Genomic DNA, 8,948 nt, shown 5'->3' on the forward strand with positions numbered 1-8,948 from the left:
TGGCTGATAAATGCAATGAAGAGAAATGAAGCATGGGAGTGGGGCACAGTTACTGTGTGCTGGTTTGTAACTGTAAACAGAGTGGTCACTAAAGAGATGAGGGAGGGGCTGGGCGAGGTGGCTGACACCTGTAATCCCAGCACTTTGGGAGGCCAAGGTAGGCAGATCGCAAGGTCAAGAGATCGAGACCATCCTGGCCAATATGGTGAAAACCCCATCTCTACTAAAAATAAACTTTTAGCTGGGCGTGGTGGTGCGCACCTGTAGTCCCAGCTACTCAGGAGGCTGAGGCAGGAGAATTGCTTGAACCCGGGACGCACAGGTTGTAGTGAGTTGTGATTGCACCACTACACTCAAGCCTGGTGATAGAGCGAGGCTCCGTAGCAAAAAAAAAAAAAAAAAAGAAAGAAAGAAAGAAATGAGGAAGGGATCCATGCAGGTGTCTTGGGGAACAGCACTATGGCGAGGTGGAAAAGCCAGTACCACAAGCCCCAAAGTGGGAGTGTGCTTTGTATGTTTGGATTGGTTGATTTCAATGCTTCATTCCAGCTGTAAGTTTTTATTATTTTACTATAATTGCTAATGACAGTTTTACCACTCGATGTACTAAAAAGTTCTTTAAGCAGGCAGAATTTGTCTTGGTATAATTTGATTAGGTCTACCTAGAGGCCTTTCCTTCACAAATGAATAGAATTTTGCAATCCAAAAGAAATGTTTCCCTTGCTTTTGAAAGACCACCTTAAAGTGTTGCCTTTGCTGCTTGCCTTATACATCTAGTCCATGTTCTTAATAGATTTTAGTAAGAAGGTATTTTTCTGTTAGTTTTCAGTTTTTCTTGTGAATACCTTCCAAGTTGTCATTTATAGAAACATTGTTTATGGTATTTATTCCTACTCATAAGAGTATTTCACATATTTGTCATCATTTTTAAGCTATCAAAGCTTTTTAGTTTTTATACAACATCTGGATTATCCTTGAAAACTTGAGGTAATTTATCTTACACTAGTTAAGCAAGTATGTTTCCTCTGTTTAGAATATAGTTAGCAAGGTATCTGTTGGTTGCCTCCATGCCAATCCAGTTCTTGACCAACCCCTTAACTGTCAAAGCACAGAAGCAGAATTAAGGTCAATTTACATCTTCACTAGCTGAATTATTTATTATGTTCCTGTTGGTAGCTGGGTGATACTGAGGATTCCTGATGAGTTTTTGCTCTTAGTAATGTATATGGAAGCCAATCTTACCTTTCAGCTGCAGAATGACTAGATGTATGTTTATTACATACCAGGCTTTAAAAAATCACTTCTAATTAGGTGATTAAATAAATAGGGTTGTAAATAGGTACATTGGACCATCTTTAACTCTGCTACTGTAATAAACAGGAATGCTGATAAATACAAAGAGATATATGACCAAAAGCACATTGCAATTGAATAGGTTCTTCCTTTAGGCTTTTACTGGAACATTATTCATGACGGTTTAGATTAATCACTAAATGAAGTTTTGTTTCTTCCTCTTACTGTTTCAGTGTTGTCTTTGCTGATGACAACATGAATTGCCAAAGGCCAGAGCTTATTTATATTATATGTGCCATTTCTCTGGCTGAGTATATAGTCAGTACCGAATAGTAAATTAAAGATTCCCAAAAGACAAGCGTACTTGGCTCCATTATATTACTATGATGAATCTGCCATTAATACGTTCTAATTGTTTTACTCTTATAGACATAAAATCTGTCCCCTTAGTGATTAATAATAAGGTTTATTGATTTTACTAAACATTATTCATTCCAGGCCTGCTCATATCAGCTTGTCCTGAACATATGCAAAAAGCCTGCAGTGCTGACACAGTGCAAATTAACTTCATGGAGAAATGAATGAAGAGTTGTTTACAGCTGTGGTCCCATTGAATACAGAATATTAAAAACCAGGTAATAGGCTCCATATAGAACCATTTATTCCTAGATTAAGATCTCAGATGGCTTTTGCATGGAAACTTGCCCTTGCTGTTCAGCCCAGGTCATTAACACTTGCAGAGTAAAAAGGCTGGCCTTATACATTCACACTGGCTGTGACCCTGATTTAGTGTGGTTTCAGCCCAAGGGTCTGTGAGTAACCAGAATGAATAGCTCTGATTGATGCAGGATAAAACAGCAGTTTAAATGATAATTACCGGTCATTTCATTCCTTCCCTGACTCTGAAAAAGAGACAAGACAGGCAAATCCATTTATTATTGTTTTTGTCATTCACCACAGCCATCCATCCCCTGCTTCTTGCAGCAGGCTGAGTCATAAATGTTGTTTACTTTCAGTTAACTTTAGAAAACAAAGTGAAGCCCCCAGTCTGACTTAGCAGGGCCTCTGCTACCGATTCTTTTTTATTTTTCTTAACAAAATCACTCTTTAAAGCAAGGGGTTAGTTCTCAACCTTGACACTATTGGCATTTGGGACCAGATAATTCTTTTTTTTTTTTTGAGACAGAGACTTGTTCTGTTGCCCAGGCTGGAGTGCAGTGGTGCCATCTCAGCTCACTGCAATCTCCACTTCCTGGGTTCAAGCGATTCTCCTGCCTCAGACTTCTGAGTAGCTGGGATTACAGGCATGTGCTGCCACGCCCAGCTAATTTTTGTATTTTTAGTAGAGCTGGGGTTTCTCCATGTTGGTCAGGCTGGTCTCAAACTCCTGAGCTTGTGATCCCCCACACCTTGGCCTCCCAAAGTGCAGGGATTACAGGCATGAGCCACCGCGCCCAGCTTGGGATCGGATAATTCTTTGCTGTGAGGGAACTGTTCTGTGCATTGTAGCATATTTAGCCATCATAACCTCTACTCTGGAGATGCCAGTAGCAACCTCCCCCACAAATTGTGACAACCAACAGGTCGTATGAAATTTAGAACTCATGTCTAGACCCTGCCCCACAGGTAGAGTGCTGAGTTCTATTGTTCTTTGTTGCTTTTGGAGATAGGAAAGCCATCGATGGTTCCTTGTAACTCCATGTAAATAAAATGGGGATGCTCATTTGACCCATGTGGATAAAATTGGCCCAGATTTCCAGCTCTTTAAAAAGAACTGGATGATCCAGACTTTAACGTAATAATTAGTAGTTCTTTTAGGTTGAAGATAAATTCAATTTAAAAACCACATCTGAGGGCTGAATTCATTTCACAGCATGTCAATTAGCAACGCTAGCCCACTAAAAGCACATATTATTTCTTCTGGAATGAAGGCTGTCAATGGAAAACCTGGAAAAATGGATAAATCTTAATTGAGCTGCTAGGATTGAACTCAGATTTTCTTCACGCAGGGAGAGCCATTTCTTTCATATACAGGAACAAACTTTGAGAGATTCTTACGTACACTATACATTTCAGTGAAGATTCTTTTTTCACTTAGACACTTGAAATTAAAATGAAACATCAAAATCTGTGATATGGAGAAAGGTAAGGTGTCCAGGGCTGTCATGAGCACAAGACATGGTAACAGCCATGGACAAGTCTAGGTGTAGGTCTGATCAGACTGGCCTGACCCTTGGCCAGCTGTTGTCATGCTCCTGTCCACCTGGAATGGCAAGTAGTACTATGGGACAAAGCTTCTTTCCTGTGTCCATAGCAGATATGGCTAATCCTTGCAGTGTTCCCTCCATCTGAATGTGTGTGAGACCTTCTAATTTCCTCAGTGCAGCTTTCCCAGTATCCCCTAAAGAACAGACCAAAGTTGACACACAAGATGAAGGCCTCTGCAAGAAGCTGAATTCTTAATGGTACTAAATCATGACCCTATAACTTTCAAGGGTGTCACCCTCACACCCCCCAATTTGAGGCAAGGAGACTTAACATGGCACTATTCTTCCTTTCAACTATTTTTGCTTAGACATTGGAAAATAAAATGAAACATCAAAATCTGCAATATGGAGAAAGTCAAGGTATCCAGGGCTGTCATGAGCACAAGGCATGATAACACCCATGGGCAAGTCTAGGTGTAGGTCAGACTGGCCCAATTACTATTCCCATTTTACAGCTGGAAAAACTGAGGCAAAGTAATTTGCCCAAGTTCACACCACTAGGTAAGTGACAGGCCCATAACTACTAAGCTATACTGCTTCAGAGAAGTGATAATACACTCCCTAGGGAATCAACAAGCTTTTTCCTTTGCTTAAAGTGCGTATTATTTCAGACGGGCAAATAATGGAAATACAGCGTGTGTCTCCAGGCTGCTCTGTGCGGCCTGAGCTGGAGCCAGGCATCGAACCCTTGTTAAACTCCGCATTCCAGACCCAGGATCCTGAGAGCCTAGCAGCTCCTCAGTGCACTGCTAGCAGAGGTTGCTGAAAGGGTTACTTTTCTTTTTCTCATTGTCATGGTGGCCTTGGCCTTTTTTAATACTCTACCATATGTATCTGATGATCTGATGACTAGAAGCTCAGACTACAAGAGTCAGGCTTCATGGGAACTGGTGCTTGGGTGTCAGGCTAATGGGAAGGCTGGTGCTTTTGTGATTCTGGCAGAGACTGTCATTGGTTTTTATGAAGGGTCATTCCAGTGTTCTGACAAAGGGCTTCAAATTTGTACTTTTTTTTTTTTTTTTTTTGAAATGGAGTCTCCCTCTGTCGCCAGGTTGGAGTGCAGTGGCACGATCTAGGCTCAATGCAACCTCTGACTCCCTGCTTCAAGTGATTCTCTTGCCTCAGCCTCCAAGTAGCTGGGATTACAGGCATGCGCCACCACACCCAGCAAATATTTTTGGATTTTTAATAGAGACAGGGTTTCACCATGTTGGCCAGGATGGTCTCAATCTCCTAACCTTGTGATCCACGCACCTCGACCTCCCAAAGTGCTGGGATTACAGGTGTGAGCCACTGCACCCAGCCCAAATTTGTACTTTATCTACAAATAATGTCATTCTTACTGCCTCAGGGGATTTTTGAAAATATTAGAAAGAAAGATGTTCAAACCTCAGCTTCAACTCTTTAAACACCCTCCCCTAACCAGATCCTTCTCCAGTGTATTTTGTGTACTGAGGACAAGGGAATACGTGAAACATACTTATTTGCAAGATGTAAACATTTCAATTATAATTTCTGCAACCTTATATTGAAATTGCTTCTTTATTTCAATATGGTGAGAATCTCAGAAAACGAACGCCTAGATTTTTCTCGGCCCCTGAGAGGACTTTGCTCTAAATAGTAAGTGTTGGGGCAAAATACAGAAATTGATTGAAAAGTTCTTCTTAATAAGGGCGGCAGGGACCAGTGAATTAAGGCATCCTGGCCCCATTTAATCACTGGAGGTCACTGAACTACAGATCTGAAAGAGAAAGTAGTTCCATCTCCCTCATCACTCTCCAGAGAAGGTGGTCCAGCCACCCAACCTGTCCTCCTGGAGCAGATTGGAATTTTCAAGGGCGGGGCAGGGGATGGAACCCCTAGCTTAGTGGGGATGACCTTTCAGCGTAATAACCGTGGAGAGGGAGATTGTCTCTAGCAAGGCTGGCGTACAGCTGGATGCTTTCAGCTGCTTGTGACAGAAACCATGACTGAAGCTGCCATCAACTATAAAGAAATGTGTTCTCTCCCCTGACATGAAGCCAAGAGCAGGGTGAGCTCCAGACATCATCCTTCATGCTGCTGACTCTGCTTCTCTGGGATACTCTTTGCTTGGTCTTCCTTGGCCTTATCTCCTGTGTTATGGGCACAGGAGTTCCAGATCTCTGTGTGGAGACATCAATGTCCATGGGAGAGAACTGTGTCTTCCTGTGTCTCTTAGGAGGGAAGAAACCTTCCTCATACACCTCTGCCAGGCATCATTCCCATATCCTTGTTCAGAACCAGGCCACATGCTCCCTCTGAAACATCACTGCAAAAGAATGGGATTGGCATGAGTTCCTCAGGCATGGGAGGAGTGGCTTATGGGGTAGAACTAGGATTCTGCTGGGGAGAACGAGGAAGGGCCTGAATGTTTCATTGTCTGAGGTATGAACCTTTCATTGTGGCTAGTGGGATGAGGTAGATTCTCCTAGTGTCCTCTCAGTTCTCTTGAGGTGTAAGTCTGGGATGGGTGTGGGTGGGAGGCAGACCGTTGTTTGCACTCCAGCAGGACTCAGGCTCTCTGCTGTAACTGATTTTTCTGTACAGAATCTGGTGACTGGGCAGAATTAGACTAGTGGGCACAGGGCCGTACTGAACACACTGTTCCAACGGGACATGAAGAGATTCAGAAACTTGCCGTCTTTCTTTTCTCTCTCTTTTATGACACAGCTGAGTAAGACTCTTTGGGTAGGAAGAAAGGTGCCACTGTCTTCTACCACTCCCTAGTGTGTACACACACACACACACACACACACTCTCCTCCCTCTCTCTCTCTCTCTCTCCCCCCCCCTTCAGAGATTCCCCAGAACTTACAGCCTGTAAGAAAACAGGGACCTACCTTTTCCCCAAAGCAAGTTCTGCACTCTGGAGAGGAAAGAACTCAGGACAATTTTTACTAGAATGTAGATATAATTAGGAGGGGTGGAGGGAGGGGAGAAGGGACTCGAATGTTAGGAAGGGCAAGCGCTGGGCCCTGGTATGCCAAAATGGGAAACAGAAAGGACAGATTAGCCCACTGGCAGAGGGAGAATCTCACCATATCACAAACAATGGAGATTTCTTTAGGAGCGAGAGAATCAGGCTTTAGCTTGGGGTCACTGACTTAGAGTTATTAAGATTAGGAAAGAGCCTGGACCCAGTCTCAGAAAACCATCTCACTATTGCTGGAGAGGGAAGAATGGGTGGTCAGCCTCTGGAAGTTCCAGTTGGGTGGGGGCAGAATCCTCCCTGTCTTTGCCCCTCTCTCCACTCTCAGAGGGCAGAGCAGAACATGTCTGGTAGGGAAGAAGATAAAGGACTGTCCCCATTTTCCTGCCCCTCCACCAAACTGAATTTGTCCCTGATTGGGTAAATGGTGGGCAAGTGACTCACCCAGCAGATCTAGTGACTGCAAACCCTTGGGGTGGGATTAATTCCTTCAAAGGAAGGAATTTTGAAAGTGGGTGAGCAGGACATGAGGCAGAATTCATTCAGGAAGTATTTCCTGACACCTATGGGGGGCCTAGTGACTCAGTGCCCAGGTCCTGTGTCCTGGGGACAGGGTGCCCAGGCCCTGCCCTCTCTCACTTACAGTCAGAGGGCGGCAGCCCCTCCCACCTCTGGAGAACAGATAGATGTCTCCGTAGAGCTGAGCAAAGCTGAGCTCTGCAGACCTAGTGCTGGCCAAGAAGGTCTGCATGAAGACAAGCACTCACTGTGAGACTCTGCTGCGAAAGCTCATCAACCTGGGAGGCCGTTGTGCTCAGCCTCAGAAACCCCCAGGTGCCATATGTCTGCTGCCCCCGGCCTCCACCATCTCCTCAGTGATAAGATACTGGGAGGCAGACCATAAAAGGTGGATTTTATGACAACAGCTTGATGACCAGACTGTTCCGCAGTCAGGGCTGGCTGCCTCCGAGGAGGGCTGAAGCAGGATGACTCATGAGGAGGCCCCAGCAGGCAGCCAAATGAGCCTCTCACCCGGTGGTGCTGTGGGCTGGGCCATAAAACGGGCCACTGGGGAGCCACAGATGTGCCCAGAGGTAGGGAGATGGGATGACTCACTCCACCCCTGTGGGAGCTGAGGAGTGAGAAGTAGAGAGAGAGCCACCTCCGAGCTAGCCCAGTGCCTGCTAGCAGCCAGCCTCTAAATGGCTTCCAGCTTGACAGTCCTCATGCTGTGGCAATGTAGCTTCTGGAAGCCTATGGGACCCTGGGGACTTTCCTATGACTGGCTCCAGTGGTTGAGGTGTCCTCTGGGTATGTAAGTGACCAAGCACCTTCCAGGTCAGCTAGAGGGACTCCCTTGTCATCATCTGGTGGTGGAAATTGATGAACTGGTACCTAACATGAATTTGCTATCCTCCTGGGAGGCCGAGACTCTCTAATCTTGTCCCACTCGATGTAAGCAGCTCCGCAGGCCTGGAAGCCTCCTACTAAATGCCTGGCAGGGCTCCCCTGTGCATCTCCTGCTTTCCAGGGACACTGTGCCTTGGTCAAGGACATTTAAGGTGTCAGTCACATAAATCTATTCAAGCAAACATAAGCAAAGTAGGCAGATATCGTGTAAGAGCAGAGAGGTTCCTGCATGAAAAGGGGTGACAGCTGTGCCCAAGCCTCATGGGGCTGGCACCGGGTGGGACCTGGGGGGTCTAGGCGGCATGGATGCTTCTCTCACATACACATCTTGGCTTGTTGCATCTGCTCTTGCTTCTCGTCTGCCTCCTTCCTCTCTCTGCACACTGGCTCTCTCTGATTCTCCAACCACATGACCTCGCCTGACTGGCCATACTGTCATCTCTCAGCTCGAATTGCAGATTCTCAAGAGAAAGGATGGAGGTGGCAAGGCTTGGGGCCCACAGGATCGAATGAACTTGCTGAGGGAGCGGAGGCTGGGCAGTAGGGGTGGGAACAGGGTGCTCAGCTGGCTCCTCGTTTTGGCTTGTTTTGACTCCGCACGTTCATCTAAGCCTTTTGTTGAAGGAACGAAGGAACGTTTATGGTCAGGAGCAGAAGTTCATGCAAACCACCTTCATTACAAAGAAGGTTTATTGAAAACGCATAAGAATCTGTCTCATACTATCCAAGGATAGGAAGGAAATTGGCCTAGTGATTGTTGGCGTCTAGAAAATCCCTAAATCTCCCTGGAATATCTCATAACGTCTCACCCCTTCTTCTCTTAGTGTATCTCTCCCATTCTCCTGCTTCCGCTGACAGACTGTTTCTTTGTGACTTCCCTGTTCTTGTAATTAAACGTGGCCTAGGATGGCTATAGAGCTCATGAGGGCTCATTTCTCACCATCATTTAACTGACCTAGCCTTTCAGTTTGCACACCAAATTCCTGTGCCGTGTGTGGTGGATTTCTGCCCATGGAATAACCACATGTG

The sequence above is a fragment of the Cebus imitator genome, unplaced genomic scaffold (genome assembly GCF_001604975.1).
Source record: "Cebus imitator isolate Cc_AM_T3 unplaced genomic scaffold, Cebus_imitator-1.0 Scaffold514, whole genome shotgun sequence".
Taxonomy (NCBI): Eukaryota; Metazoa; Chordata; class Mammalia; order Primates; family Cebidae; genus Cebus; species Cebus imitator.